Here is a 23,138-nt window from a genome sequence, read left to right on the forward strand (position 1 = left end):
ACTAATGACAAAGAATCCTGAAACTTGGGCTGATTTAACCCTAGCTAGGTTTGTACGTGGAATATTGGGCATGGGACCAGTGATGAGAGAGCATTTGAAAGCAAACTTAGTTGGCACCAATTGATTTAAAATACACATATCACAGGTTCCTATATTAATAAGGTCCATACATACACAGGAAAGCATGTGTGCAAATTTTAGTCTACACATATCTGTCTGTGTGTTTATAAAATTACATGCTATATATAAAGAACAAATAATTATTTAATCCGTTCATTTAATTTCTATAGAATTTAGATTTTCTTATATACGCAATTTAAAAAATAGCTTATTTCTGGAAATTAACTAAACCAAAGACATTGCATGTTCTTTCTGATGCAATAAAAGTTTCTTAATAAGGGGCAGAATACTATTTTGATTACTCAAAGTTTTATTGCTCAACTCAAACATCCCCTCCTTAGAGAGACCTTCTCAAAGCTTCGCTTAAAATATTCCAGCTGGGTACAAAATATGCCAATATAAAAATATGTTCCAGTCTGTAACACTTACATTTTGTTTCAAATTAGATACATTTTAACTCCATTTCTTCATCCATCTGCAAAGAGGCAGAAAGTCTGAAAAGATCTAGGGACGTTATGCCCTTGATAATACTGGCTCTCTTCAATAAATTATTTCCTTTGTATCATTTCCATTGAAAGATTTTTTTTTCAGTGTTTCATTCTCCAAGAAATATTAATAACTTTTCCCTTGGTGTTTTGCTTCTTTGAAACTTGGTCTGGCCATCTTTTCTCCCACCACTGTTGTTTTCTTTGTTATCAGTGAAGCCACCATCTGCTTGAAAAGGAGGGTCCTTTAATAGGACTTGAAGCGCTAACAGTGCTGCCTGAAACAAGAGTCTGAAGTTAGATGTTGGCGCACAACCATCTTTGCTTTCAGCGCGATGCAACTACCTCCCCTGGGCACCCAGCTTTCTCTTGGGTTCTCCGTTTATAAACCTCCCTGGTAGCGCTGCCTTTCCAGACGGCGTCCATCCTCTTCTGTCAAAATCTCTCCCCTGTCCCATTCCATCTCAGGCAATTGTCTTTTGGAAATCAACATGAACAAATCCATGCTAAAGTGTTGCTAACTGATTCCCTGAACTGACAAAGTTTTCCAACCAAGGAAAAGGATGAATCTCTGTGGTGCAATTTCTGGCCAGAAAATAATACATTTGGTAATTCAACAATTCTGTTGCCCCCCCTCCCAACATGTCACATTGGTTACTGCCAATCCTGCTTGTATACGACTTGGGCTAGGGTGATGTCAATCTTTGGGTTTAATTTTCATGAGCTTTGTGAAACTATTCTAAAAAATCCTGCCAGCTCTTTGTTAATAAAACACATTTAAATAGGTGTAAGGTGGCTAAAAACCTAACTTCAGAGAGGCAATTTGGGAACAGGTGACAGTTGAAAATAGATAACAACCACAGGAAAAAGCCTTTAGAGTTATAGAGGAGAGCATTCTCTGCCTAGGAGATATATTGCTTTCACCTTAATCCAGGTTGGTCTATAAAACCCTCTCCTGGCAGCTAAGGCAGGCATTTCGTAAATGACATTCTATAGGAAGCAGTTCGTACAGGGCATTTTGCAGCGCACATTAGCAAAATGTATTTCCGTACTTCCGTGATTTTGTGAATTAGCAGACTGCGCTAATGACAGCCATAGCAAGAGAACTACAGTTAATGAGAAACTCTAAATGAGGCACAAGAGGCTCCATACTTTAAGACATTGCAACCTCAAATACTGTGAACTTACTTTCATACAAGGAAATAATCAAACCACCATGAATGAAGATAGAGCAAAGCAGAAAACGAATCAGAACAACAAACACTGCTGGACCAGCTGGACAAAAGATAAGTAGTATTATAATAGATCGTAATTTCCCAAAGGAGAGAAAGTGGTGGTCAGAAGCCAACCCACACTAGCTTTCACAGGTATGTGTATATAACATTTATGCTTATGTTAACTCATAGTACATATAAATATACATGTATGCTTATGCTAATTCATAGTTTATGTTAAAAAATTCACTTCCATGTATTTATTCCTATAATCCTTTTGTTCTTTTATTACGGTTATGCAATTTTTAAAAACTTATTAGACTTTAATAAAAAGTCTTATTCAGGTAAATTAAGGAGACTCTTGAATTGGAATTATGATTCCACTGGATTCTATGGTAACATCTCCATTTAAAGCATTTGAGTAGCTTCCAGTGGCACTTAGAATAAAATCTAGCCTTATTCAGTAGCCTACAAAGTCTACAGCGTCTGGCTCCTGCATCCTCCCAGCCTCAAGTTAGTCACTCTTCACCTTAATCACGACACTCCAACCATCCTTAACTTTCCCAAGTTCCACGAACACCCAAAGCCCCTTCTTGCTTTAGGACCCCGCCATGTGCTATCCACTCTGGCAGCTGAGAATTCTCTTCTGTCTGCTCTTATCATGGCTGGCTCCTTCTAATGCTTCATGTCTTAATTTAAGTATGACCTCCTCAAAGAGACCCTTCCAAATCTCCATGTTTAAACTGCTTTCATCTTTGTTCTCCCCCCTCCATCGCTATTATCTATCAGAAGTCAATTTCTTTCCTTTATAGCACTTACCACAAATTGTGCCTTTTTCTTTTTTTCTAGTAGTGTGTTGCCGAAGCCTTCTTTAGGGTGGGGACCGTGTCTGTCTTGTTCACCGCTTTATGTCCCACACCTAGCATGGTGTCTGGCTTACATTAGCTGCTTGTCTTAGCTGGGATGGATGCCATAGAGATAGGTTCAAGACAAACTTTGAGTGCTAATTCTTTATTGAGAGGATCCATCCCAGGACAGCAAGACTGAGAGAAAAAGAAAGTGAAATAAGGAAGAAGGAAAAATGTGATTACAGTCAGGCTGTCCATGACCAAGCTGGCTGCAGCTTCTCAAGACACACAGCCAGCTGCTCAGCCATGAAGGATGTTTCCAGATGGGCTGTACACAAGCACTGTGCCTTGGAGCGATGGGTTGGAGGGAGGAAGGGAAAGGAATTTATATCCTCTTTTCTCTCATTGATCAAGGTTCTCCGGTTCATGGTTAACTAGCCAACCTCGTCTACCGCCATCTCTGCACTTCAGGGCAGCCACAAGGAAGCTGGATTGCATGCCCTGTGTTGTGGAGCTTCATTTGAGCTGCAGTGTCGCAGATGGAAAGAGAGTCTGTACAGCTCTGGTCAGGTCAAGCCTCAGTTCCAGATCTATGTGGCTCCCACCACAAAGGGCATGGCAGAGGCGGTGCCAGACTTCATCACTCACTGGGCAAGCGGGTGTTGCCTGGGGATAATTTACCACTGCTATAGCCATGGCAATACCAGTAGCAGCCAGAGCTCTCAAGGACCAAGTGGCCAATGGCCCAGGAGATCGGTGAGGCCGAGGAAACTGGAGGAGGTGCATAAATTGGATCTGATTTGGTGCTCAATCTATGTTTGTTGAATGGATAAATTTAATGCTGATAGTAAGCTATCTTAGTAAGCAGATTTACTTAGAGCCTGAATACTCTGAGCAGCCTTGTTTGGAAAAAAATCACTTTGAATGCCCCAGTTTTAACATCCTATATTACTACCTTCAGACTTTTAACAGAACAGAGTCTATTCAATATATCTCAGGCCAGCCCTTAATTTCTGGCTGAATGTACCAACACCCTCATTCTCCACTCAGCACACCTATAGTCCTCCACTGACTCCCCATCACTCACAGAGCCATCTGCTTTGTTCTGATCCATCTTTCTATATTTCAACAGATGAATTAGAATCTATTAATTGGGTGTCTCGTGTGGATAGGCAGCACAAAAGGAGTAATTGACTAGGAGTTAGGCGAGCTGGATTCTAATCTTATCTCAGCTCCAATCTCACGTAAAGAAGTCTTAGGGCAGACTTAGCCATTGGACGTCCTAGGATCAGATCAGTGGGAAAGGGAAGAAATGTGGGATCAAATGGCTTTGAGGATAGGGGTACTCACCTGGCTGGTGCTCAAAGAGGATAGTCAGCAGCTCAAGTCATAAGGTCCAGGTCCAAATAACATGAAAATTTTGGGTTCAAATTGCTATTGATATCTAAATAGGGTTGATATAGTGGATGGAGCACTACATCATTTAAACTCAAGACAGAGGATGGCAGTTTTACAATTGACATGTTTTGTCATTTGGTTTGGTTTGGAAAAAGATTTAAGCCCTGAAGCTTGGAATATATGAAGCTGATACCAGCTGCCTAATAGAAGGACTTGGCAGAGAAAAGAATGGAACTAAAGTTTATTGAGCATCTGCTATGTGCTAGGCTGGGTGCATACAACTTCTCCAATTAAACTGATCCTCATCAAAACTTTACATGGAAGTTTTATCATTTATGTTTTAGACATGAGTAAATTGAGGCCCAGTAAAGTTAACCAACTTCCCTAACTGAAGGCCGTCAGATTTGCCTAATTCCAAAGTTGCGGTCTCCCACCATATCAAGTTAACTTATGGAGAGGCAAGTCCTGGGGAGGCAGACTCCTAACCAAGCATGCTTCAGACGAGGGCAGGGTTCCAGTCCTAATAGAGTTTAAGGGCTGGAATCACTCAGGCACCCTCACTACATGTCCTTGGCCAAAGCACCCCACCCTCAGTTCCTCCACTTCCTGGCTATAGGTGAGGTAAAGTCTCTCTCCATGTGTGTCCCATTTACTGGTACTGCTGTGTGAATTAAAGAACAACCAAACCAGACAAAAAACATTATGAGGTCCCTACCCTTAGGGAAGTTGCAGTCTTCTCATAGAAAAGAAGAACATTCATGAAATTGTTATTAGCAACACCAGGTAGGATATGATGACTCTAGGGGTATGTGTGTCTACGTGTGTGTGAGATAGATATGATGGAAGAAGTTTCCAGAGGGGTCATCATTTTGGAAGAGGTAGGGGAAAGCAAGAATGAGGTTCTGGTGTAGAATAAGGGATGCGGAGAAAGTGTGAATAAGGAGAGGGGCAAGTGGGATTTGAGGCAGTTGTTGTCTTTCCTCAGGACCACTGGAACAGCTTCCGTAGTCCTGTTAGTACAGACCACATGTTGCTTATAAGAATCCCTTCCGCTCTCCAAAAAATATACACGCACACACAGACAAAAATAAACTATAGCTTTCCCCCAAATCTCTGCAGTCACTCTTCATTTGATTTCACGTCCTATTTGTTAGAGTAAAAGAAACGTTACCAATCTTCCTCATCTCACAATTTTGTGCCACATTCTTTAATAAAATATAGCTGGTCTACTCACTTTCCATCCCATAAGATATTTGATGGGAAAGAAGAGAAAAAGAATACTAGACTACCAAAAATAGAAAATTTAAAACTTGGGGTTTTCTTTGAAGTTAAGAAATCATTTATTTAGGATTCCATTTTCTGTTCTACTTATTTGAAATAAAAACACTGGAAACCAAAACCTTGTGTCAAAGAGATGGCACACATGTACAGACAAAAACCTTAGTCTGAAACAGAGTAATAGATAATAGCATTCATGGGTGAGCAGATTATAGTTAAAATTACATGCAGATTTCCAGCATAAGCTAGTTTCTCATTCAGTCAGAACTTTCATATGCATTATCATTTTTAGAGTCTGAATTCTTTATGCTTGGTCTTATCTCAAACGTAAAGCCTTTAGAAGTTGAACATGACGTCCTTAGCTGCTTTAGAGCTATGCATGGATAATGAAAAAAATCACATTCCTATTTTCACAATTAAAGACAACTTTCTGTGGACAGATGCTTCAATCCCCATCAAATTATAAAGCTGAAACTTTCCATGTGTCTAATCCTCAAGAAAAGTAGATTCCTGGGATAATTTTAACTCTTTTCCTTAAAGATAACAAAACTATAAGTGTAGCCCAAAAGCCACAGATCTCATCAGCCTATAAACACTAAAGTTTTAACATTAACGAGCAAGCCTGATTTTTTCCATTATAAAAATATTTAACTATAAGACCTTTCGAATACATTAGAAAGAAGGGGAAAAAAGAACCCTTCACCTAAATATAACAAGGATTAAAATGGTGCCAGTTTTGCTTCAGCAATGTTTGAGGGGTGAAATGTAATGGGCAGAATTGAAGCGCAGAAGACCCCTCGCCAGGTTTCCCTCTCTCGGAGTTAACTAGCATCCCGAAGCAATTTGCATTCCTCTCCATCCATGCTTTCGAAAAATGTTTACCATATATAAATGTATATGCATCCATAAAAATATATTCCAGTATTTCATGTATTTTAAACATACATGTAAGCGATGGCATATTGTACTTATCTTTTTGCAATCTGCTTTTTTCACTCAACATTTTGTTTTTGAGAATTATCCATGTTGATGCAGATAGAAAGTTAAACATTATTTCAGACAGTGAAAACATCCCAGCTCACTGAGGAAATCTTGCAAAGACCAAACGGCGTTTTGTGGATGTCCCCAGAAGCTGCTTCACCATTGGGTGTCTTGGCCACCCTTCCCTTAGCTGTGATTCAAGATTCTTCCCACATCCAGGTTGGTAAAACTGGGACTTGTAGATGCACTTGTCCTCACTGCCGCCACCCTCAGGGCTAGCCAAGCAACCATTCTGCCCTCACCCTCTGCACCTAAGGGACAGACCTTACCAATGTATCCAGGCACCAGTGTCCCTAATACTTACTGTGCCCGGTGAACCAATAGTTTGCTGTAAAATGAAAATGGGCTCCCAGACTTTTGTTAAACTATTAAAAGGACTGTACTTGGCTGTTTCTTTCAGTGTTTTGCAATTTGAGTGAGCTCCTTTGGTAAACACATAGAGTTGTCAACAATTCTACCCCCACCTCAGCAGACGCATCACCTCCTGATTGAGTGAAACTGGGTTGGTTGCACGCTCAAGTTCCAACTGTCAAGATGCTCCCTCACTCTCCTCCAGCCCTCCCGCTGGATTTCTGAGTGAGCCTTCTTTCTCTCAAGCACCCGCTGTTTCTTCTTAAAATAAATGTTTTGCAGCTTCCCACTCTCATCCTTGCTGATGAAGATCTTTCAAATAATTTATTTCTATTCTAATCTTTACTTCCATGTAAATTTGTGGATGCAAGTAGATGCTTGGGGATGTGATACAGAGAGGGGAAAAAAGTATCACTCAGTTCCATTCATCAGAAAAAAATGATCCTCAGCTCTGGCTCAGCTAAGACCCCAAATACATCAGGACATACTTGAGATGAGGATGTCCATTATGTCTGGGATGGGTAAGCATAGGAAGGCATTCCAAAAATGTGGCCCATAATGACCTCATCCTTTATAACACAATTTCCCCTCATGGAAGAGGCATATAAGATCAGGGTGGCAAGCAGAAACTTCAGAAAAAGTTCTTCAGAAGATAGCAGATCAAACTTTCCCAAGGCTCATGCCATTCCTTTAATAGATTCTCTTATTCCTTGGCTGAATATATATTTGTTGACATATGAGCGCTATTTCAGAGTTCACACTCAAGGGTGTTTTTATATTCATCAGGCACAATTTTCATACATATTCTCTATTCACTGATACCATAAACATTTCTAGCATGCTGACTATGTGAAAATCTCTAAGCTAGGCACTCATGACAGTGTTACCTTTGGTCTCTCTTGGATTGCAATCATCTATTAACGTATTACTCTCCTGGAAGTTTGGGCTTTTTGAAGGCAGGGGTTGCATCTTACTCACTGGTATATGAATCTTTGATTCAAATCACGGTTCTGTCATTCGCTGTGCTGGCTTTGGTGAATTATTTAACATCTTAGAAGCCTTAGTTATGTGAAATTCATATAGCGATATTTATTGTAGAATTTCAGAGTGAGGACTTAACTTAATGTATGTAGAAAAACAAAGCCAGTACCTAATGAATATCAGTTTCTTTCTAGGTCCAGAGCACCTTAATTAAGGTTTTGAAGGAAAGCAGAGGGAGAATAAATATTTTTTGAATGGAATTATACAATAAAATGCAAGGAACCTGGTAATAACCACATGGAAAAATATACAAAGCTTAGAAAATGCTTTGTAAAGCTTCATGTCAATTTCCTCACTATTGCAACTCTGCCTGTTTGTTTCTGAAAGACAGAGGATGCACCGAGACCCTCAACCTCTGTGTTTGCTAATCTGTACATCGTAAGTACTTAGCACAGAATTGACTCAGTGTCTGCATGGGTCAGCACAAGCCAGCGTGGGGCTGTAGCTGACTTTAATTTGGAATCCTAAGTGAGCCCCCTCAGCGGGACGCCTGAGCTCCCATCACCTGCCCTTGTCAATCATTTTGCCTTTCCCTCCAATTCTATTTCAGATGAGATCCCCAAGGAACCATGGGAAATCATGCCATCCTCAGAGGATGGAAAAGTTCAGCCTAATCTGAAACCCAAATTGGCCTAACAGCCTCCTGTTTTAAAAATAATTTTTAGGCCTTTTGATACTTTTGTCTCTAAAGGTGCATTTTACAACGGGATGGCTGTACATACACAATTAGCTTACCATAGAATGTCTCATTTTTAACAGAGTAGATTTAATTTATCCTGCAACCAGGAATGTCCGTAAAGGAAAAGGTCTAGAGCAACAGAGAAAATGGAGCATTGACAATGTGCAAAGTCAGTACTTCTCTAGCTGAGCTCAGGCTGTGACAATCATCTGTCCAGTCCATTTGTTCATGACCTTTTAAGACTCTTCTGAGTGTCATGACTTTTCACGAGACACATATCAATAACTACCAAAGTAACGAACCAATAAGGGAACATGGCCAGATAGGCAAGTGACATTGGGTGCAAAATTGTTCATTTTGCTCAGCGACCTCTTTTCACTGGGTCACTGAAGTCCACTTTGGTTTGCTTTCTCTCCATCGTTTTTCCTATATCGCATGTTGTTTCTTCTTTTACTTGTTTGCTTTCTCACATGCCACTCTATTTTACTTAAAAACAAAAAGCTGCCATCTATTGAATACTCCCAATTTCCCAGGCACTTTGTACATGATTTACGTATCATCATATTTTCCTCACACATCAGTCCTCGGAACTAGGCATCATTCTCCTCATTTTACAGATGTGGCAACTGAGACAGAGAGAGGTAAACAATTTGGCCAGTTATACAGCAAGTTAGTGGTATAGACATTTTATACCCTGATCTGACTCCAGAAACCATATTCTTAATTAGTACTCTCTATAGTTCCCCGTTCCTGATCTCTTCTTTGTCTTTGAACTTCCAGAAGCTAAAAATGGCATTTCTTGCACATCTCAGGGAATATGACTGTCTACATTTTAAGTTTTCTTAGGAATTTTTTAATATGAGGTTGATAGAGGGAAGTCTGTCAGACTCACATCTCCTGAAACAATGTTATTGTCTTCTCATTTTGCAAAAAATTAATCATGTTTAAAGGCACTGAATCCAGAATTGACAAAATATGAAGTCTTTAGATCTTCAACATGCAGGAGGACACATGGAGCCCAGAAACTGCTCTTCAAGCCCAGCTCCCATTGAGCTGATTGGTGAAGCATTAGCAGGTATGCTGCGCCCTGACTAACTGCCCGGCATGTGCCAAAAGTTCAACCTTGAGAAATAATATCAGAAAGAATTTCCTAACAGATACATAATCCATCATTTTATCCATGGACTAATCCAGAGCACTAGAGAGTTGAATAATATTGAGCCCCTCTAGAATTATTTTTCCCAAATTTAATTTATGACCTCAGTCTGATTAGCAAAACCCATCAACAGGTCCACCAAGTGTGGCAGCAGGGTACAATTCCAGGGGCACCTTCACACACACAATGACATGACCAGTGTCTTCTGGAGTTGTTCAACAAGTATCCCTGTCTATAGAACAGCTTTATGAACGTCACCCCAGAATTTACTAGAAAGATGTTATGAGCCTTCTGCTTACTCCTTCACTCTGTATTATGCTAAAAGAATTCAAAACAGAAAACTCTCTGTCTTCAGTGCCTGGAGCAAAGTGCTTTTCCTGATTAATTGGTATACTTTTGATTCAAAATGAAATATTTCTTAAATAGTTTTGTATAGTTCTCCAGAATTTCAGAGAAAGGTCTATGCCCACCTTTAATAATTTCAGGACTTCATAGCATACATTTTTTAATACCTCTGTTGCCTTTCATTACTCCTTTATCCTAATAAATTTATCTTCAACTTTAAAAAAATGTTAGAGGATTACATGCATTTTTAGCATACTCAAATCCTTTAGGAATAAGACAAAAAATAAAATAATTTACAAGCCAGCCCTGATGGTCTCGTGGTTAAAGTTTGGTGCTCCCACCACTTCGGCAGCCCAGATTCATTTCCTGGTCACAGAACCACACTAACCGTCTGTCAGTTGCCATGCTGTGGTGGTGGATCACACAGAAGACCCAGAAGGACTTAAAACTAGGATATACAACCATGCACTGGGGCTATGGAGAGGAAAAAAAAGAGGAAGATTGGCAACAGATGTTAGCTCAGGGCCAATCTTTCCCAGCAAAAAAAAAAATAAGTAATAAATAAAATAAAATAATTTATAAATGCATATAAGGTAGTCAATATTTTTTTCATTTAAAAGCAGTATATGCTAAGAGAGCATATCTTAAAAATTCTCATCACACACACAAAAACTTATAACTATGTGTGGTGATGGATATTAACTAGTTGTGATCATTTCACAACACAGTCATGTATCACTCAACAATGGGGATGTGTTCTGAGACATGAATTGTTAGGCAATTTCATCATTTTGAAAACATCACAGAGCGTAGTTACACAAACCTACATGGTATGGCCTAATACCACCTAGGCTACATGGTACTAATCTTACGAGACCACCATCACACATACAGTGCGGCACATGACTGTATATACGAATATTGAATCCTTATGTTGTACACCTGAAACCACTATGATGTTATTGTGTTAATTATCTTAATAACAAAAGAGTCAAAAAAATAAATAAAAGTAGTATATATTCATTTTATTATATTGTAAAACAATACACGATTATTATGGAGGTATGAGATAATGCAGATTATCTAAAGAACATCAAAAGAGAAAATAGACCACCGAAGATTATTAAAAAGAAGAAAATAGAAAATATCTGTAGCCTCAAACTCAGGTATGTACTATTTTGTAGTCTGGTTTTTCAATGTATCAATGTATGAAGCACATTTTCTGTGTTTTTTAGGTGTGTATATAGTACACCTGTTGATTTTTTTTTGACATGCATATTGTATTCTATTACGCATACATATTGAAATGTAATCAAGGGTCCACTAATTTGGGCCCTCTAAAGCATTTCATAATTTTCACTGTCATACACAGTGCTATAAGGAACATCCATGTAGAAAAATTTTTTAAAACATCCTCAATGGTTTCCTTAAATAAACTAGATTAATTTTTAAAGTAATAAGAGAATTATAGTCCTGATGCTAACGAAGGTAAACTCAATCAAGCTAGTGTGTCTCTCTGTCCTACATCCTTATCTCTAATTATATTCTTGACCAAAGTTTCTCAAACTTCCTTTTACTCGAAGACAAAAAACGTTGGTGATTTTTATGCCTTTTTTTTTTTGGAGTGAGGAAGATTGTCCTTGAGCTAACAGCTGTGCCAATCTTCCTCCATCTTGTACGTGGGATGATGCCACAGCATGGCCTGATGAGCAGAGTGTAGGTCCGTGCCTGGGATCTGAACCCGCGAACATGGGCCTCCGATGCAGAGTACACAAACTTAACCATTACACCACTGGGCTGGCCCCTCTAAGTCATTTTTTTAATCATAGTTTCTTACATATTTACAACTTTAAAATCAGGAATAAATCCACATGCCAAAGTTATCAATAAGGGGTAGCCATAATCTCTGAAAGGTGGTGTCCATCACTTCACAGTTTCCAGAATAAATAAATGCTCTGTGGATTTTGGTGAGGCTTATAAAGGTAGAAGACTGTCCAGGACTGAGATGAGTTCACTTACAGAGCCTATTAGCCTTTGTAGCCTTCTTTGTAAGAGAATTTTATTAATACAAAAACCTTTTAATCGACTGCCTCCCAGAGCTTTGCTTCTGTTGAGACTACCTGGGGCTTGGAGCCCACAGATTCTCCTGTGACCTGAGCGCTGGGATTCCCAAATGCCCACCCAAAGCTGCTACCCCTTCCTCATCTAGAGAACTAAAATCGACACCACAAGTTCAAAGTACACCTCTGGTTTTGGAGAGGCTGTTGTTATTATTGAATCACAACAGAAAACAGTTTGGTCCTCTTCTGTGTACAAGTTAAGAAAGCCCTTGTGAGAATCTTCTGAGAGTGACTGCTGTCTTGGTGAGCAACGCTTTTGCTGGTGCTGGTTTGTGGTGTACTTCCTTAGATTTAATCTCTTCCTCATGGGTAAACATGAAGCCTCAAGTTTACATCTGTTGTACTATAATTGAGGCAGAAATCAACTGAAGTTATCTACAAGAAAAAAATATTGACCTGGCCCCTCCTTTGCCTCTTAGCACTCTTCCTCCCCGATCCCCCACTCAAGCAAGGTCCGGGGAGCAGCCTCCCCTCCTCCCTACCGTGAAAGAGGAGCTTCCTCCACGGGATCTGTCTTGTATATTGTCTCCATATGCCGCTGGGAAACCTCTTCTTGAAGTCAAGTGATAAAGTTGCACTTCTGTTTCCAATGGCACACGTCCAGCCCGGAGTGAGACTGGCAGCTTTGTGAGAGCGCGTCTCAACTGGGTCGCCAAGTACAGTAGTGCAGCTGGAAAGCGTTTTCTCACTGTTGTGCCCCAAGACTGCGGTTAGTCTCAAATTCCTGTGAATGTGACTAAAAAATGTTTGCGTTTTAGCCACAATCACTAACAAATTATGCTCAGCTATTCAACGCACAGACCAAAAGAGAGCCTGACCCCATTATCAAAACTCAAACCCAGATGGTGAGGAGTCCCAGCCTAATGAGGGCCTCTCAGTCATTTCAAACAAATTTCTTGTCAATCAAGCCACATCGCATATGGGGTTCTCCTTTCAAAGGCATCGGAGTTTGAGGATTCAGAGGCCTCCCCGAGCAAAGCAATGCCTTCCTCCTAAAATTAGTTACTCATTTTTAAAGAGTTTTCAGAACATTTTTTCTCCTCCTCTTCTTCCTTCCCCAAGAAAACAGATTCTATTCTGTCTAAGCTCGATGACTGTATCAGATTCAAATCTCAAAATGGAGCAGCCAGAAAGTCTGAACTACATTCTTGGCCCACTACTCAGGGAAAAAAAATGAACTCAGAGGAGAGGAAAAATATGGAAAAGCTTTATTAAATGGGCAATGCTTCTGCGTTCAAAATAAATTTACCAGAAACTATAAATCCAGGATCCTATTCTCACTTTGGTTTCAAAGAAGAGTTAGAAGGAGAACCAATCCATTGTCTGGAACTTAACAAAGGCACAGAGAGCAGCTGTCGTATTTCCATCTTTCTAGGTGAGATTCAGAACTCTGCCATCTGCCCAAAAGGGCTTGGCCACATAGACCCGTCTTCACTCTGTTTGGTCCCATCAGACTTGGTTACTTCGTCACTCTCAGTGAGTCGAAAGCTGTCCCCCTGCCTCTTTGCTTTCTCTCCTCTCTCCATACGCCATGCACGCTTCTTTGACTATGAAGTGTCACCCCTGATGTTCTCTCTGGCATCTCTTGCAGGCTGCCATGCTTGGTGGTGGATTCCCTCCCCCGGAGAGGCGGCCACAGCTGTGTGTCCTATGAAAGAACTGAGCTGCTTGCTGTGCATGAAGTAGAAGAAAACCAGCATAAATCGCCATCCTAATTGCCCATATGGGAGATTTGCAAAGAAGAGAGTGAGTAAAATGGAAGAGCAGGGCAAGTCGTATGCAGAAGGCTGAGACCAGAGTGCTGAGGGAAACCAGCCACCATATCAGCAAGTCCTGAAAATTGTTGTTGTTTCTGTTACTGCTGCTAGGGATTCAAAGAGAGTTTTAGAGCAAGACAAAAGTCCGATGGTGTGAGGACTGAACTCCATTTTCTATGTGAGTCTGAATACAGAGAAAGATAAACAGAACCTTTCACCGATAGGCATATTTTAGAGTTCAAGTGTGACATGACGGGTCCAAAATAGATTCCACATGATTGGAGCAGATCCAGAATCCCAGTCCCTGAATAGCAATCAGTGTTAGAAGCTAAGAGCCGGCATCCACTATCATCACATAAAACATGGAAGAAACAGCAAATCCTACACAGCTGTTAGTGAATCAGGACAATCCATACGTGGAGCTTTATGCTATGGGCACATTTTCTTAAATTACTCAGCTTAGTTTAAATTGAGGGTCGCTTTGACTTTTTACTTATCTTTAATGAATATCCAGAAACTTACAACAACTTCTCTTTCCATGAATTTTCCTTTCAAAGGAGGAGAGTTATATTCTTTGCAATATTCAACCCAGGCAGAACTAATGACCCAAGGGCTTCATGCTGGTTTATTTTCATGGAAAGCTTCTCATAATTTGAAACCACATAGAGTCACAAGCATTTCAGAAGATACAAGCCAAAAAGTGCAGGATCCTATGACTTCAACATGAGGGAGGTTGTTAGCTGGTGGGGGCTTCTTGTTCAGGACCAGGGTGGGCTATTCTATTATGGCATAACTGACCCTCCCTGACGATTGCAGAGAGACAGCAGGTGAGGAGAGGAGAAACTGAAGGAGGAAGGAAGGCAGGGAAGGAGGAAAAGAAGCAAGAGCTAGAGAAAAAAGAACAGGTGGCTAGAGGAGAGATGATGTCCATGGGACCCAGACATTCCCTCTTTCATTTGTAGACAACTATTTTCCCTTAAAACAGTCACCAGAAGGCCATCATGATCAGGTCCTCCCCATTTGGCTACTGTTTAACACCTTTAAGAAAGCTTTACAACTTTTATAATTTGAGAGGGTCATTCTCTACCTCAAAATGTAATCTAAAGGGTTTGTGCTCTAAATGCATCTTTGTGAGAGAGTATCAACCCATGAGAGTTCCCTTCTGGTATTTTTGAGAGCCACAGTAACACGAAAGTAAGCAAAGTGATAATAAATGGATAATCGAGCACTTAAGGAGGAATAGCTGGTGCAGTGTGTATTACAACTGTATTCAAACTGGTCGAGAGGGTAGTCAGCCTCCTGCCTCAAACCAAAATGGCAGAAATGAGACAAGTGCGTTTTTCCTTCCGTGTCGATGTCCCCTTCAATATTTGGATGTCCGCACATATTTGAAATTCTGTGACTCTTACTTTGGCATATGGTAGCCTGTTTGTGTTTGCAGATATTTCTCCTTGGTTATATTAACCAAAGGAATTGTCCTTCAGCAACTGAGGAATAGATCAAACCACAGATCAGCAGTTTAGAATTCCTACAGGTTATCATTCCAGCGGGGTAAAAATGTACGGAAAAAATTACAAATTTCTTTCTCCCCTCATGTCATGGTATGACTAATGCAAATCTCAACAACACAAAGAAATAGTGCTTCCAGAAAAATTTCCAGTCACTTTGAAGCTTTGCTTTTTTTCTCTATACTTTTGAATACATGCAAGCACTATATTTGTTTAAATGCAGGCCTGTGATGGCCTGCTAGAGTTTAATTACTAAGGTTACAAACAAATAAACCTTTAGAATATCGCAAAGCATTGATTCATGGTCTTCACAAAAACCATGAAATTACATAATCATAAAACTTAGAGCTCAAAGAAACCTTGAAGGATCATTTGCTCTGGTTTCATGCTTTCAGAGTAATAAGCTATTACTATCTATATTTGATAGAACTTTAAAAAGGCAAACTGTCTTTCCCAGTATCACCCAGCCAGTAAAAAGGGTCCTAGGGATTGGAATTCTTGTCTTCTGCTTCTAGAACAATTCTTTGTGTAGAATGAAAATCCAACCAGCCTTAAATCGATGGAGATAAAAAGTAGACTAGTGATTTCCAGGGACTGGGGTGGGGACAGGGGAGGGGAATGGGGAATGACTGCTTAATGTAGATGTGATTTGCTTTGGGGTGATAAAAAATTTTTGGAACTAGATAATGGTGATGGTTGTACAATATTTTGAATTGCCTTTGACTGCAAGAAATCAAGAATAAGGCTTTGGCGTTAACTTCACATTTCTGTCTCCTCCACTCCCTGTGAAGTTCTCTGAGGTCAGGGAAGGTGCCTTACATCTTTTTAGTCCTCAGTACCCAGCACCATGCCTAATGATTCCATCGAAAAGTCCCCCACAAAAAATTCCATCCAGCCTTGGAATCATCTCAAATAACAAGTCTCTTTATTGAATGAGTTTATAACATAATTCAACTTTTTGTCTAATGTGCCTTATTCTACTACCAAGTCAGATAAGATTATCTGAGACATGAATGGAGCTAGTTAACCTCCTAGACGGTAAAAAGCATATTTTAGTCAATGGTGTGCCAGGTGGCACCTAGCTTAGTGCTGTACCCTAGTACATCCTCATTAACTGTTTGTCTAGGGGTGAGGGAAGAATCTCCTGGGATTTCCCTGGAGCTGGGAAGGGATGTCCCTACACAAGAACAGAATGTTCAACCTGTCTATAAGACCAGCAACATATCAGCTTTGAAGATCCTAGCCATGTTAATTCCTCAAGACCATGCTCAAGCACAGCCCCCAGGCGTCACACTACCCCCAAGGCAGCTCAGTATTCACCCGCAACCAGAGACATGGGGCAGCCAAAGCCCAGCCCTGTACATTAACACCTCCTCAGACAGGAGAACAAGCAATGAGTCTATTGTTTTAATACATACCTACCTCTTGCTAGGAACCTTAATCTTCTCTTGAAAACCTTGTCTCTAAATGAGAAGCTATTAACTGAAAAGAAAACATTTACTAATTTCAATGGAAAAAGCTATGATGAACTTCATCCAAACCTACGACATCCAATTTCACAGATAGAAAAATAGATTCTTGAAGAATGAAAGCAAGTTTATACAAGCAATAGAAATTTAGAAGGTGTATATAAAATATAATGAAGTACATCGTAGTCGTTTTTCTCTTTCTACCACTTTCTTCAATGTTTTAAACTTAGGAGTTCATGATCATGTTTAACTCAACTGCTTAAAAGTAAAAGAAAGAAATGTTTCAGCAAGAAATACCTGTAGGGCAAAATAAAATCTAAATATGAGAGCGTCAAAACACGTGGAAATAATGTACGCACATCAGAATCTTACAAGATGCTACTTCTTCACCCCTCTCATCTAACCCATGCATGCAGTGGTGTGCTGATAAATATCTAATAACAGACTCCCCAGAAAAAAGTACATGCGTGTATGTTTATTACAAAATTTACAGATAGAGACTGTGTAGCACACAATTTACACAGAATAAAATATACAACAGCCTTTATTGTAATTTCCACAGAGCCAATGGGTTCTCAAAGAATGCTTTAATTGAACTTTGCCTAACTCTTCCGTCTGTAGTTAACCTATGGTTGCGATCGATAAACGAGTGTAGGACCAACATGAATGTTGGTTGATATTTTCACTTACGTTTATATTAATAAGACAAAAGTGAAACAGTGAAAACACATGTCAAAACTTTCCTTGATTTTCAGTGACAAATTCCCTTGCTGAAATGAATAATAGATTTTGAGTACTGACGATTTCTTCAATTACTCTGCACTATTCAGGATGTAATAGCAATTATGCATAGTATAATGTTTCCACTTTACAGAGACAATATATGTACATAATCTCAAGAGTATAGATAACAATAAAATGTAGTCAAATAATTAGGAAGTGATAACTTGGGGTATTTATTATTCTGGTTTTGGTATTTCTTTTTATTGTAAGTTCAACAATTTAATTTTCAATAATGACTGTCTTTAATAACTAGCTAGCAAAACTCTTGAAAATCAAACAAACCAAATTTTGATTTGAAAGTGGTTCTGAACTGGCCATGGCAAACCACTGTGTGTATGAAAAGCAAAACGTTTTAACTTCATTCAAACATGGCACACAATTTAAATTTTCCTTGAGATAGTCTCTGACTAGAAATTGTCAGGATTGAGGAATTATTTTTTCTCTTCCCAAAAAAATAATGTTATAACACATTTATTTAGGGTGTTTTTGGTTGGTAAAAAAAGTCATTACAACAACAAGAAAAACTGAGTTGTTCAAAAAGCACTATAACTTTTCAAAAGCCAAGGTGGCAGAAAGTCATTCACTGTCATCTTGTGAGGTAACTCTGCATTATGAATTAGCAACAATTAAACCCACTTTGATATCAGATGATGCCATAAGATAAACAAAGAGGAGTGTTCATCTTTTTAATTCATTTTCTTACTTGTACTTGGACTGTCTCTGCTTTATAAGAACCAATCCTGAATTGGGAAAGAGTTGGGAGATGGTCATATCATAGAATCTTGTACAAAAGTAGTCTAAAATGTCCACTGAAACCCTCAGAGGTGGGAGGAGTAGAAAAATATTACTATTGCATTTTTACATGGTCTAGTTACCTGAACAGTTGCAATCCCAGGTTTCTAGCTCTTAAGATTTTTCTTTACTCTCATTGCTCAGAACCTATAATTGTGTTATCTTCACCACTGAGACCACAGAGTGTTGAAGCTGTGTCAACAGGGCACTGGAAATGTTGGCCATCAAAGTGATATGGGGACAAGTCCTTTAAAAAAAGAGTGGGTGGGGCTGGCCCCGTGGCCAAGTGGTTTAGTTCTCGCGCTCTGCTTCGAAGGGTGCCCAGGGTTTTGTCGGTTTAGATCCTGGGCGCGGACATGGCACTGCTCATCAAGCCATGCTGAGGCGGCATCCCACATGCCACAGCTGGAAGGACCCACAACTAAAAATACACAACTATGTACCGGGGGCCTTGGGGAGAAAAAGGAGAGGAAAAAAACTATCAGCTCAGAATTTAAAAAAAAAAAAAAAAAGGTGGGAACTGAGTTGGTCTGCATAGTCTTATTTTTCTTAACAGTGTTGATATGACTAAATTCAAAGGAAAACAAGTGTAGACAGTAAAACTGTGCTAGAGAATACCATTGTTTCTCTCAGTGATGATCTTACAGTTTCTTCCTGGTTGGAATAGAAGCATGAAATATTAGAACAGACAATACATCTTCCTTCTCCACACATAATTACAATTTTGTGTCCTGCTGGGTTGGGGGGGTGTTGTGAGCAAAGAGATAGTACTGCATTCCATCTTAGTTAGGCTTTCTCCCAAAGCCAAAACTGAGACAAGGACTGTGGTGTACGTAATCTGTATGAGTGCTGATTCCAGGAATCGGGGGTGAAGGAGTAGGAAGAGTCAGATGGAGAAGAAGAAAGGCCCGATAACGGATGTGTTATTGATCTGGTTACCACTGAGCACAACTGGGACTCAATCCTATGGGAGATCCTTTGAGGAACCATACAGAATGCACTTGAGATTTATCCTCCAAAGGCCATGAGGCTGGGAATTTATGCTCTGTCTCCATTCCCCACTGGTTGAGGAACATTCACTTCACCTCACTTCCAGGCTGTGCCACTCCTGGGCTGAGTGAGCACTAGCAGCTTGGGTGCTTTGTTCCTGTCATATCACCAAGATCACTGCTCACAGAGCAGCCCCCGGGCATGGCACTAGCCCTACAGCAACCTACCACTTACCACTCAACCAGAGAAAGTAGTTGGCAGAAAGCCTGAGAAGGAGAAGCAGAGAGGATGAGCAGAGGCTCGAGGTGAGACACTATCAGTGTGCTTAAATATTTCAACCACCGCTGCACCTGGAATCCAAGTGGGGCTCAGGTAATTTAGCACAGGACAAAAAACATGTGCTCTGATGCCCAAGATCTTTCCCATTCATTTAACATTTACTGATCACTGACTACATACCAGGAACCACAGTCCTTGGGACACAGACACCCACTACCCAGTCTCTGTTTTTTTGGCACTCATGTTTTAACCATGTCTAGCCTTCGAGCTGGTATATCGGCGCAGTCACAGAAGTCTATGCCCTGGCCTTTGCCCAATCTATGTCCTCCAGAGAGAACTGCTGGAGCCTCCACCACTGGGCATGGGAATGGCCAGTGAGTCTCTTCATTTGTGCGAGAGTCAAAGGCGCTATAACCAGCCATTTCTCCACTTTGGCATTCATTCAACAACGACTGAGCCTCTTATCTATGCTAGGCATGATGCTAAAAATTAAAATTATGAGGGGCTGGCCCAGTGGCGCAGTGGTTAAATTTGCTCATTCTGCTTCCACGGCCCAGGGTTCGCCGGTTCAGATCCTGGGCGCAGACCTAGCACCGCTTATCAAGCTACACTGTGGCAGGCATGCCACATATGAAATAGAGGAAGATGGGCATAGATGTTAGCTCAGGGCCAATCTCCCTCAGCAAAAAGAGGAGGATTGAGAGCAGATGTTAGCTCAGAGCTAATCTTCCTCAAAAAAAATTAGAATTATGAAAGCAAATGAGTTTCACATCCTGCTGCAGTTGAGACAGAAACATTTAACATGTGGTAAGTGCCTACTAAGTACCGCATACTGTCCTTAGAGCTTTTTCTATTAATTGGTACATTTTCTCCCCCAACAGTACTGTGAGGTAGATGAACTGAACACTATGTCATAGATGAGGAAACTCACTGAGAGAATAATATTCACAAGGCCTTGAAACTAGCAAATAGCAAAGATGTTGCTTTCTGATTGGCTAGCTCAAAAAAACTGTATTTTGTATACAATATTATTCTATTTCATGGATTGCATGATAACTTGATTAAGATTTAATGGGGAATGAACCAATGATTTCTGTGAATTTTCTCAACCCTTTAGAAACTTAATAAATATATATATAGTAAATATGTATATTTATATAATAAATTATATAAATTCCCATATTAAAAGCCAAAGACTCTTCATACGTTATTTTAAATCCAGTGTTATAGATAAGACTCTTATCAAAATAAAACAAAAAAAGTTAAGAAGGTAGCTTGTACAAACACTTGTTAAGCAGAAAACATTAGGGGAGACAAAAAGTAATATATTTATTGAGGTTATAGATCATAATGATAATATATGCCTCATAAATAAACATTTATGATCAGAGAAAACCAGTGATAAAATATTATAGAAAATTATTATAAATATAAGGAGAAATTGACAGAATAAATTGTTGTAAAGAATTTTGACAAGTTTTCAATCTTTTGATTGATCAAATAAATACAAACAATAGCTGGAGAGAAATCGGATAATATAATTAACCTGATGAAAGAAAGTATATTGAATATAGCATACTACAAGCTTATACATTTTCAAGTGCTAGTTTCAAAAATCGAAAGTTATTAGGTCACAAAGAAAGCCTCAATAAATATCAAAAGGAATAAATATTAAAACCACGTCATCTAAATCTAGTTAAACAAATCTCTACAATGAACACCATGATGCTAACCAACCGAAAGCTCTGTTATTTCTCCACTGCCCCCAGTCTTCTCTCAGCTCTCACACACAATTCCAACTACTGGGACATTGTGAAACATTTTTAAACACTATTAGAAGAAAGGAAAGTTAAATCTTCAATAATAAGAACAAGAATGAGGATATTATTTATCAAACAAATAAAAACAGACAAACTGTGTTCAATGGTCAAGTCAGAGCTACATGTTTTTTAATTTTAAAGAACAAAGTAACCAAAGTTAAATTAAGCTCTCCATCTGAGAGCTTAAAGAAATATCAAAAATAAACCTAAGAAAACAAAAAGAAGGCGCTATAAAGAGAAAAAATAAACAAATTAGAAAGTTGAAAAATAGATCAGATTTTTTTTAAGTAACAAAACGAAATCTACAAAATAGAAAATCTAGTCAACGAAAAAGGATAAAAGTTAAATTTATAAAATTAGGAGGAAGGAAGAAAAAATAAGAGGAGATTCAGATGTGTTTAAAAATATTGAAAATCATGATGACATGATGAAATGGTCATCATGGAAAAGTAAGATTTATTCAAACTAAGTTTCCAAATAGATATAGTATGAACAGAAAAACCACCTAAAAGAAAAGGAAAATATTATAAACAACAACCTCTAAAATGTCTCTAAACTAGATGTGTCTTCCAATGAGACTTTTCACATTTTCAAGAAACACGTAATTTCCATACTGCTTCAACTCTATCTCAGCTCATAGACACAGATGGGAAGTTTGAAAATTAATTTTGAAAAGCTAGTATAACCTTAATAGAACCTAATGAGAAAGAATAAAAAAGTAGCAAGAACAATCTCAATTATGAATATAGAAGGAGAATTCTAAACAAATACACAAATTGAGTGCAATAATAAAGTAAAAGAATAATTTATTATGATTATTGACAATACCATCCATGAAAAGAAAGTTTCTCAATGGGAAATGTATTAATAGAAATATCACATAAATAGGTCAGAAGAGGAAAAATAAGTCATCTCAAAAGATAAGTAAAAGGCAATTTGTAAAATCCAACATCAATTTTGGATGAACACCACAAACAACAACAAAGTTCCCAGCAAACTAGAAACATAATTTTTTTTTAACATGATTTGGAATACCCATCTCAAACAAAGGCTGATTCTGCTATTGCTTAAGATAATACGGCTCTGGGTCTCAAAGTGCGGCCCCCAGACCAGCAGCATCAGCATCACCGGGGAACTTGTTAGAACTGCAAATTCTCAGACTCCACCTCAGTCCTACGGAATCAGAAATTCTGATTGGGTCTTCAATCTGAAGCCAACTGTTAAAATGTCAGGAATTTGGTGAGCCAGTTATTAAAAACAGCCATTATTAAAAATAAAGTATATAAACTTACAGTTAAAGTATGTTAAAATCAAAGTTAATAAATACTCAAAATATGTTGCTTCCTAAATCTTTTGCTACATGGTACTATTATCTGTTTTTGAGGCATTGGTGGCTATTACATCAGTATGGTAGAAATACTATATAGTGGTATGCTTCTGCATGTCTCTTCCCACTCCACCTTCAGCAACTTCACACTGGTAGCTTGAAATTGGTCATGATGAGAGCATTTACAGCAGTGAAGTTGGCCAACGCTAAAAATCAGGTTTCAATTTGTTGTTCCATTGTCCAGCTCAGGGGTTGTCAGACTTTTTCTGCAAAGGGCCAAATAGTAAATATTTTAGGGTTTATGGCCATGTGGTCTCCATAGTATCTACCATTGCAG

General features: G+C 39.1%; 2 long non-coding RNA genes across 2 annotated transcripts in view; both read right to left on the reverse strand.

The window, feature by feature from the left end:
- Positions 1-23,138, reverse strand: part of LOC111770175 (uncharacterized) — a 354,326-nt gene that overhangs the window by 222,254 nt on the left and 108,934 nt on the right. The gene's annotated exons all lie outside the window — the stretch shown is intronic.
- LOC106782497 (uncharacterized) lies at positions 413-12,722 on the reverse strand. The gene is made up of 3 exons (XR_002803259.2): positions 12,559-12,722; positions 2,639-2,862; positions 413-883 (listed from the first exon to the last, which is right to left on the reverse strand). It is a non-coding gene; the product is annotated as an uncharacterized lncRNA (long non-coding RNA).

Source organism: Equus caballus, chromosome 23, assembly GCF_041296265.1.
Source record: "Equus caballus isolate H_3958 breed thoroughbred chromosome 23, TB-T2T, whole genome shotgun sequence".
Lineage (NCBI taxonomy): Eukaryota > Metazoa > Chordata > Mammalia > Perissodactyla > Equidae > Equus > Equus caballus.